Source organism: Carlito syrichta, unplaced genomic scaffold, assembly GCF_000164805.1.
Source record: "Carlito syrichta isolate Samal-C Ts95f unplaced genomic scaffold, Tarsius_syrichta-2.0.1 Scaffold303126, whole genome shotgun sequence".
Lineage (NCBI taxonomy): Eukaryota > Metazoa > Chordata > Mammalia > Primates > Tarsiidae > Carlito > Carlito syrichta.
Window position 1 is genome coordinate 141,359 of NW_007247222.1, and position 10,097 is coordinate 151,455.

Consider the following 10,097-nt stretch of genomic DNA (forward strand, 5'->3'; position numbering starts at 1 on the left):
CTCTTAATGAAAAGAAGTCAGTCTGGAGGACTGAGTTGTTCAAAAATAATTAGGACATGAGTGGAAAAAAAAAACAAACCACACAGACATTCCAATCAGTCTACAAAATCAGTCTACAGCTACCATTGCTTCTCATGGCATGTGGTGTTAATATGGAAGACTGTTCTTGCACAACCCATTCTTCAGCTATGTCTTTGCCAGTTCAGGCCCATGCAGATTTTATGCATATGCCACTGTTGGGCTTCAAGTGCTATCTTGGTAGCACTCATATGCTAATACACCTTTTGTACTGAAACTGTATTATATGAACATAAAGTATCTGAACTAATTTTTCCCAACACATTCAGGTCATCACACTCTTCTTTTGCAAAGAAACATGAGTCCAAATATCTAGAAGCTACTGAGAGATGTAGTCACATCTGGAGAAGTTTGGAGAAGCTGGGTGAAGTTTTGGATAGAGGTGTGCTGTGAAGGCTCTATGTACAGAGCTTTCTCTTGGATATTTTGTTAAACTGGGCCAGATGGCTGACTTTATGGGAGTCCTTTTCCACATAGAAGAATCACTCATAGGTAGATTCCTCTCTCACTAGTCCTCTCTCATTAATCTTATTCTCATTACTCCCATCTCTCACATTTAGAAATGAAAAATGGAATTACTCTTTTAAAAAATAAACTGGTACTAGTAATAACGAGAGTCTACAATAAAAATTTACTAAGTTCCAGGTGCTACGCCAAATGTTTTATACGTGTGATCTAATTTAATCCTTAAAACTACCCTATGTGTTAGACCTACCTCCATTTTCAGATAAGGAAGTTGAGGGAAGTTTGATGACTCACCCAAGTTTACATAACTATGAATAGTCTGCAGACTTGGGTGAATCAAACTGTCCTAGTTTAGAGTTTATTTATTTTTTCAGCCTTTAGCTCTGTATAGTATTTTAGAAAGAGAACGTAAGTTCAAAAGCAGGAAAGGCTTGTGACTTTTCTTTCAGTTGTGTTTGTATAGACTTTTAAACAGTTCTCATTAGGGGTCTAATTAAGCATTTTGAGCAGTTCCTGGAGTTGATGGTGCTATCCCTTGTTCAATAGAGTAATTGATAGTGACTGAGCTCATTGTTCCTTCAACTTGTTACAAGCTCATTACTGTCAAGTTAGCAGTATACTAAACAATGTCTCGTCCTCCACCACAATGACACAGAGAGGAAATGAACTTCAAGAAGTGTGTCCTCCTTCAGAAGGGCTTTGTAGGGTTCTTCTCATGACAGGGTGGAAGAGTACAGGATGTGGCAGCTGCAGGAAGAACTAATTTAATACTTAGATGTGGCAGAAAGAATGACTTTTAAAGCAAAGGAAATAATGAATTCTAGAATAGATATGTAGGGTAGCAATTAGAGAAATTTGCACTTTTGTGAACAAGTTAGAAAGTACAGAGGTGAAGGTAGAAAAGAAAGAATAAAAAGAGAGGAAGCTTTGAGTATGTATTAGTATTTAACCTGTTTAAAATCCAGAGAATATACTTATTTTGTAATACAGTCATGTGTTGCTTAACAACATAGATATGTTCTGAGAAATGTGTTATTAGATTTCATCATTGCATGAACACTGCAGTTCATTTAAACCTAGATGGTTTAACCTACTACACACCTAGGATATATGGTGTAGGCCATTGCTCCTAGGCTACAAACCTGTACAGTAGGTTACTGTACTGAATACTGTAGGCAATGCAGCACTATTCACAATAGCAAAAACATGGAACCAACTATGCTCCCCTTCAAATACTTACCATTATACTTACCATTATAACACAATGTTAAGTATTTGTGTATGTAAACATATCTACATATAGAAAAGGTACAGTTAAAAATACAGTGTAAAAGGAAAGAAATGGCATACCTGTATAGAGCACTTACCATGAATGGAACTTGCAGAACTGGAAGTTGTTCTGGGTGAGTCAGTGAGTGAATATAAAGACCTAGGACATTACTGTATACTACTATATACTTTACAGAAACTGTACACTTAGGCTACACCCATTTATCAAAAGTTCTTCTTTCTAATTATTTATATTATTTTAAAATAAATAAATTTATTTTATTTTATTCAGGGTTAGGTATACAAGTGGATATAATACAGGTAAAGTTTGCACCTCCCTTTGGTTCCCACTTTGCCTGGTTTGAGATCAGGTACTCTTACTGATGTTGTGTGCCCCGCCCCCAAACCAACCCAGGCAGTATCCCACTACTGCCAATACTTTTCTTATAGTATTATGGTAAATGCTCAGGGTCCACTTATGAATGAGGACATGTAGTACTCTGTTCTTTGTTTCTGTGATAGATCACTGAATATTATAGACTCTAAATCCATCCAAGTTGCTGTGAAGTCCATATGTTTCTCCTTCTTTACTGCTGCATAATATTCCATCAAGTCTATGTATCACATCTTTTGTTACTGAGCCCAGTTTCGAAGGGGAGCATAGTTGGTTCCATGTTTTTGCTATTGTGAATAGTGCTGCAATAAACATGCATGTGCAGGTATCTTTTTTGTAGAATGCTTTGAGTTCCTCCAGGTATATTCCTAGTAGGGGGATTGCTGGGTCATATGGAAGGTCACTTTCTAGCTCTTTTAGAAATCACTACACTGTTTTCCATAGAGGTTGAACTAGTTTCTATTCCCACAAGCAAGTGTAGAAGTGTTTACTCTGTATCCTCATCAGCATCTGTTGTTGTTTGTTTTATTAATGATGGCCATTCTTATGCGGGCTAGGTGGTATCTCACTCCATCTTCCAGACTGGGCTCGACCTGCTGGGTTCCGGCAATCCTTCAGCCTCAGCCTTCTCAGTAGCTGGAATTACAGGAGCGCACTACCATGCCCAGTTAATTTTTGATTTATTGTAGAGATGAGGTCTCACCAAGTTGCCTGGGTGGTTTTCAAATCCGCGGGCTCAGGCAATCCACTCACCTCAGCCTCCCAAAGGCACGGGATTACAGGCTGAGCCACTGAGCCTGGCTTCAATGTGGTTTTAATTTGCATTTCTCTGGTGATTAGTAAGCTTGAGTACTTTTTCATGTGTCTGTTAGCTGGCCATCTATCTTCTTTAGAGAAGTATCTATTCATGTCTTTTACCCACTTTTTAATGAGGATGTTTGTTTTTGTTCTTTTGGCACATTTGAGTTCCTTGTGGATCCTGGATGTTGTAAGGCCTTTGTCAGATATACAGTAGGCAATTATTTTTTCCTCATCTGTGGGCTGCCTCCCTGCTCTCTTGATGGTTTATTTTGCTTTGCAGAAGGTTTTCAGTTTAATGAGGTCCCACTTGTCTATTTTATCCCTTATGGCATGGACATTTGGGGTTTTGGTCAGGAATTGATTGAGATCCGATTCCCATAGAGGTGTCTTCTGTGTTATCTCAGATTCTTGTAGTTTGAGATTTTACATTTAGGTCTTTGATGCATTTAGAGTTGACTTTTGTGTATGGTGATATGTAGGAGTCCTGTTTCAATCTTTTTCATGTGATCAGTCAGTTTTTACAGCACCATTTACTGAATGGGTTCTCCTCTCTCCAGTGGCTGTTGCTGGAGGCTTTATTAAAGATGAATTGGTTAATCAATTGAGGTTTTGCTTCCAGAATCTCTGTCCTGTTCCATTGGTCCAATACCAGGCAATTTTGATTATGTAGCCTTGTAGTAAAGCTTAAAGTATAGAAGTGTGATACCTCCTGCTTTGTTTCTTTTGCTAAGGATTATTTTGGTTATTTGTGGTCATCTATGTTTCCATATGAATTTCTGTATTGTCATTCCGAGGTCTGAGAAGAATGATGTTGGTATTTTAATGGGCATTGTGTTGAATCTGTAGATTGCCTTTGGTAGGCTGGACATATTAATAGTGTTGATTCTTGCTATCCATGAGCACGGAATATATTTCCATTTGTTTGTGTCTTCTTGGATTTCTTTGGACAGTGTTTTGTAGTTTTCATTGTAAAGATCTTTCACTTTTCTGGTTAGGAACATGCCAAAGATTTTAAGTTTTTTGTGGCTGTTGTGAATGGGATTGTGCTTTTTATTTGGTTCTCTACCTGTTTGTTGTTGGTCTATAAGAATGTGACTGTCTTTTGCATAGTTATAATATACCCTGAGACTTTATCAGTGCAAAGAGGATTTTGGTAGAATCCCTTGGATTTTTAAGCTATAGGATCATATCGTCAGCAAAGAGTGATAACTTAACTTGTCTTTTCCTACTTGGATACCCCTGATTTCCTTCTCTTGTCTGATTGCTCTAGCTAGAACTTCCAACACAATATTGAACAGGAAGGGTGAGAATGAGCAGCCTTGTCTTATTTCAGTTTTCAGGGGAAGTGTTTCTAGTTTCTGACCATTTAGCAATATGCTGGTTGAGGGTTTATCATAGATGGTGCTTACTATTTAGAGGTATGTTTCTTCTAAGCCTACATTTTCAATGTTTTTTTTTTTTTTTTTTTTAAATCAAGGGATGCTGGATTTTATCCAAAACTTTTTCTGCATCTAATGATATAATCATGTGTTTCTTGCTTTTTTATCTGTTGATGTATTTAATTCCATTTATGGTCTTGTGGATATTGAACCAGCCCTGCATCCTGGAATGAAGCCTAACTGAGCATGGTGGATAATTTTTGAGATGTGTTGTTGGATTTGATTTGCTAGAATCTTGCTGAGAACTTTTGCATCTATGTTCATTAGGGATGTTAACCTGTTTTTTTTTGTTGTTTTTGAATCTTTATCTAGTTTGGGTATCAGTGGGATGTTAGTTTCATGAAAAGATTTGGGGAAAATTCTATCTTTCTTAATTGCCTGTAATACTTCCAATAGGATTGGTATCAGTTCCTCCTTGTATGCTTAGTAGAATTCTGCAGAAAAGCCATCTGATCCAGGGCTCTTTTTTTGTAGGTAGGTTTCTTATGACAGAGACAATATCCTGGGTTGTTATTGGTCTAGTTAGTGTCTCAGTGTCTTCTTGTTTCAGTCTTGGGAGGTTGTATTATATCAGAATGTCCTCCATTCCACTTAGGTTATCATGTATGTTTCCATACAGGTGTGCCTAGTAATCTCTGATAATCTTTTGAATTTATTTGAAGTCAGTTATGATTTGCTCTTTTGCATTTCTGATTTTGTTTACTTGGGCTTTTTCTCTCTTTTTCTTGGTCATTCTGGCTAGGAGTCTATCTTATTGATTTTTTCAAAGAATTAGATTTTTGTTTTGTTGATTTTTTTTCTATGGTATTTTTGTCTTCTATGTCCCATATTTGGGCTTTTACTTTGGTGATCTGGATTATTTTGTTAAAGTTAAGGTTTTGGTGGTCTTGTTTTTCCAGCTCCCTTAAGTGATTTGTTAGGCTGTTAACTTGTGATCTTTCCATTTTCTTGATGTGTTTGTATAGATATAAATTCTCCTCTTAGAATTGTTTTCATGGTGTCCCAGAGGTTTTGATAGGATGTTTCCTCATTGTCATTTATTTCCAAGAATCTTTTAATTTCTATTTTAATGTTGGTGTTGACCCAGGAGTTGTTTAGCATGATGTTGTTTACTGTTCATGTCTTTGTGGGTTTTGGGGAGATTTTGTTGGTGTTGATATTTATTTTTATTCCAGTGTGGTCTGAGAAAGTGCATGGCAGCATTTCGATTGTATGAAATTTGTTTATGCTTGATTTATGACTGAGAATGTGATCAATCTTCAAGTACATTCTTTGTGGTGATGAGTAGAATGTATATTCTGTGGTTGTTGAGTGGAGTGTTCTGTAGGTATCTATTAAGTCCATTTGGTCAAGTGTCAACTTGGGGTTCTGGTCTCTTTGTTGATTTTTTTTTCCTTGATAGGTGGGGTATTTAAGTCCCTAGCTATAATAATGTTAGTGTCGATATCTTTTTTATTTTACTTAATAGCTGCTTTACAGATGCTGGTGCTCCTGTGTTAGGTGCATGTATATTTAGGATGGATTTTTCTTGTTGAGGGATTGAACCTGTAATCACTATGTAATATCCTTTTAAACTTTTGATAGCTTAAAGGTTGTTTTGTGTGATATAAGATCACGGCTCTTGTCTTCTTTTGTATCCATTCACCTGGAAATTCCCAACTTCTACTTTGAATCTGTGCTTGTCCCTTGTGTTGAGATGAGTTTCCTGGATGCAGCAAATTATTGGACAGTTTTTTTCCAGCTTGTCATTCTGTGTCTTTTCAGTGGTGCATTTAGTCCATTTAAGTTCAGGGTGATTATTGAAATGTGATTGTTTATCCCCATCATGAGGTTCTTATAAAGTTTTTTCTTTATTTTCTTTTAACTTTTAGGTTGATGTTTGTGTGGTTTCAAGTTTACAGTCACAATGTATTCTCTGTTGTTTCTCTGTTCTCCTGTTTTCTTGAAAAGTACATGATCATTCCTTTTCTTCTTTCTTATGTGCTTAATACCTCTTTAAGCATCTCCTGTAGAGCTGGTCTGGAAGCTGCATAATCTCTTAGGGATTGGATGTCTGGGAAGGATTTTAATTCTTCATTGCTGATAAAGTTGAACTTGGCTGGATAGGAAATTCTTTATTTTTGAGGACTTTGAAAATTGGACTCCTGTCCCTTCTAGTTTATAGTGCTTCTGCCAATAGGTCTGCTGCCATTCTATTGGTCTTCCCTAGTAGGTAGTCTGATCATTCTCTCTTGCTGCATTTAGGAGTTTTCTTTTGTACCTACTTTATGTAGGTGAATTCCTATGTGTCTAGGGGTTGGTCTTCTCATTTGATGTCTTGCAGGAGTTCTCTGTACCTCTTGTGTTTGGATGGTCTCATCACTGTTGAGATGTGGAGCATTTTCTTGGATAACCTCCTGGATTAATTGCTCCAAGATTTTCTCTATTTCCCTTTCTTCTTCTGGGATACCAGTCAGGCATAGGTTTAGCCTCTTGATATAATCACACATCTCTTTTAGGCTTTGTTCTTTCTTTCTGAGTTTTCTTTCTATATTTTTTACAGATCGGGTTAATTCCATGCTTTGGTCTTCAAGTCTGAGACTCTTTCTTCCACTTAATTAATTCTGTTTTCCATGCTTGTCACCTTGTTATTTATTTCCTGGATGAATTTTAATGGCCAAAATCTCTGTTAAAAGTTCTTTTAGTATTGCATCTTGTCTTTCTTTAGTCTTATTCACTCTTTCCATTGATTCCCTAATCTCTGTTGTATTCTGAGGCCAGTCAGTGACTTTCATTTTTTGGGCTTTCAGATCTGATTTTTCAGGTGTTTTCTCTTTGTCACACTCTAATTTCCTCTGTTCTTCCATGGATTTTTTTCCTCATTTGTGATATATCTCTTTCTTTTCTCTTTAATACCATTATTCAGTGACAGTGTGAGAGGCTTTCACTTCTGATATTTGTTCAGCCCTCTCTTCTTCCCTGATCAAGGCTCTGAATTTGTTCTATTTTGAAACAGGGATGTGGGTGGGAAGTTTTGCTGTCTCCTGTAGTTTTGAGAATTGAATAAGTTGAAGAATAGAAAGATAGGATTCAGAAACTACTTGCAAATCACAATGTTCATTGATTGTGGTATGGGTTCCCTGAGACCCACTCCCAACCACCAGTCTATCTGATGATGCAATGGGTACATGTGTGTGCCCCCAGAGTCCAAGATACAGTAACATCAATGAGGAGAACAGAGAATAATAGAATGAAATAAGAGGGACAAAAAATTTTAAAAAGCACAGGGGGTAACCCCTCTGGGTCCCCTTTCACTGTGGGAGTTCTTCTGTCCTCTCAATAAATCCTGCTTTGAAAAAAAAAAAAGCACAGGAAAAACAAAAGCAGAAACCAAAGCAAAAACACAATTAAACACATACAGAGGCCAAAACCAAAACAGACTGGATTTTTAAAAAAAAGCAAAATAAACAAACAAAAAGGACTGAACACATACACACACACACACACCCAACACAAAATGAAGGAGACGAAGGAAAGAAAATGAAAAAAAAAGAATTCAAATGGAACCTTCCCACATACATTCACACACACATTAGACTAAAAAAAGAGAAGAACAATAAAAAACGAATTCAACAAACAGACAAAAAATGAAAGATGAATACTCATTCATGTACACACATAAACAGAAAACAAAAAAACAAAATAATAATGAAAGAAAAAGAAGAAAGAAAAAGAAAATAAGGTGTGGGAAATGTACATCAAACTCTCACATACACAAAGGAAAAAGAAAAAAAAAGTTACCTGCTCACTTGTGGCTAATTCTGTAATTGTTCCTCTCAGCTGCTCACAGGCAAGTCCTTCTGCTGTTTCTTGCAGAGCTGCAGCCTCATTCACAATCTCCCAGTGTCTGCCCAGGGAAGGAGGAAGAGATGATGGGGGAGGGTGGGGCTTTATCCTCCCCTCCCACTATGATATGGTCAGAGGGATCCCCTCCAGTGGAGAAGTGTGGGATTGTTTCTTTCCCCAGGAGCTGACTGGTGATGCCCCAGCCAGGTTTATCCTGGAGTGAAGTCCTCCTATCATGGTTGACATCCAGTTGCCACCTGGGTTTGTCCCTCTCAGTCATGCCCCAGCTGTATGGGTCTGACATTCAGAGGATTGTTGGGGAGGACAGGGTTGGCTCAGCCCCAGACTTACTGCTGATCTCTTTGGAGGCCTATCTCATTCTTTACTGGTCATATCCTTTGTCCCTCTACTGAAGCAGTGTAGGATATGGGGTGCCTGAGACTTAGCACCTGTCTCGTCCCTCCAGAGTTTGTGCTATTAGAATATTCCCTCTGGGTCATGATCAACCCTTAAGTAGTTAACCCGCTGGTCACAGAGAGATTGGATCTGTTGCTCTGTGGTGGAACACTGTTTTGTCTTCTACAGTGGGGTTCTGCCTCTAGTTCTCTCACTGTGCTCCCTCCACAGCCCTTGCTGACATTGTCCGGTCAGGCTCTGTGGTAGTGAGGCAGAGCCTGGAGTGAGCAGTCACTCCTGGAAGCTTCTTCTTAGGAAGGGTTTTGCTGATTAACAACAAAAAAATGGTGCTTGGCTTCTGTGCCCCAGGAATTGCTAGAGTCCAAACAGAGCAGTTGAGGCACCAGCTACTTCACCAGGAGAGCCCTGGCCACTTGCTCCCAAGTTTCCACTCAGTCTTTCACTCACATACCCACTTACAGACACGTACACAAAATTTTTCATACACTCACTCACGCTGGGATTCACATAGTCTGACTGGCTTTGTCACCATCTTCCCCCCCAAACCTAAACAAATGTAGTAGGTTTGTTTACACCAGCATCACTACAAACATGTGAGTAATGCATTTCACTCCATCATAACAATGGCTATGACTGTCACTAGTTGATAAGAATTTATCAGCTTCATCAGAATCTTATGGAATCACTGCTGTATATGTGGTCTGCCATTGACTATAACATCATTTTGTGATATACAACTGTACTTAGGTACTGGCAGGAATATGAGTAGAATAAGAGTGGTTAGTAAAAAGGTTAAAAAAAAAAGAATTTAAGCTGGACTCGGTGGCTTAGCCTGTAATCCTGCGCCTTTGAAAGGCTGAGGTGAGTGGATTGCCTGAGCCCACGGGTTTGAGACCCGCCTGGGCAACCTGGTGAGCCCTCATCTCTACAATAAATCAAAAATTAGCCGGGCGTGGTAGCGCACGCCTGTAGTTCCAGCTACTTGGAAGGCTGAGGCGGAAGGATTGCCAGAGCCCAGCAGGTTGAGGCTGCGGTGGCCAGGAGCGGCCACTGCACTCCAGTCTGGGCGACAGAGTGAGACTCCAACTCAAAAAAAAAAAAAAAAAAGAATTTGAAGCATAACCCTAAGTGGGTGAACTTTGTAAATAATATTCAGCGTGCAAGATTCCTGCATCCATATGACTATTTGATTCTCACAGCCAATCTGTCAGATAAGGAAGGCAGAAATCTTAGCCACATTTTAAATGTTAAATGGAAATGTGAAGTGGAAAAAAATGGAGATTGGAGCTAAGAAAGTGTAGAATAATTTTCCTTAAGCCATATGACTGTTCTTATGATACTTCTCAAGGCACTGTGCTTCAATAGCTCACTTATTTTTCAAATATTCTAGGAATTTCATTTTCTGCCAC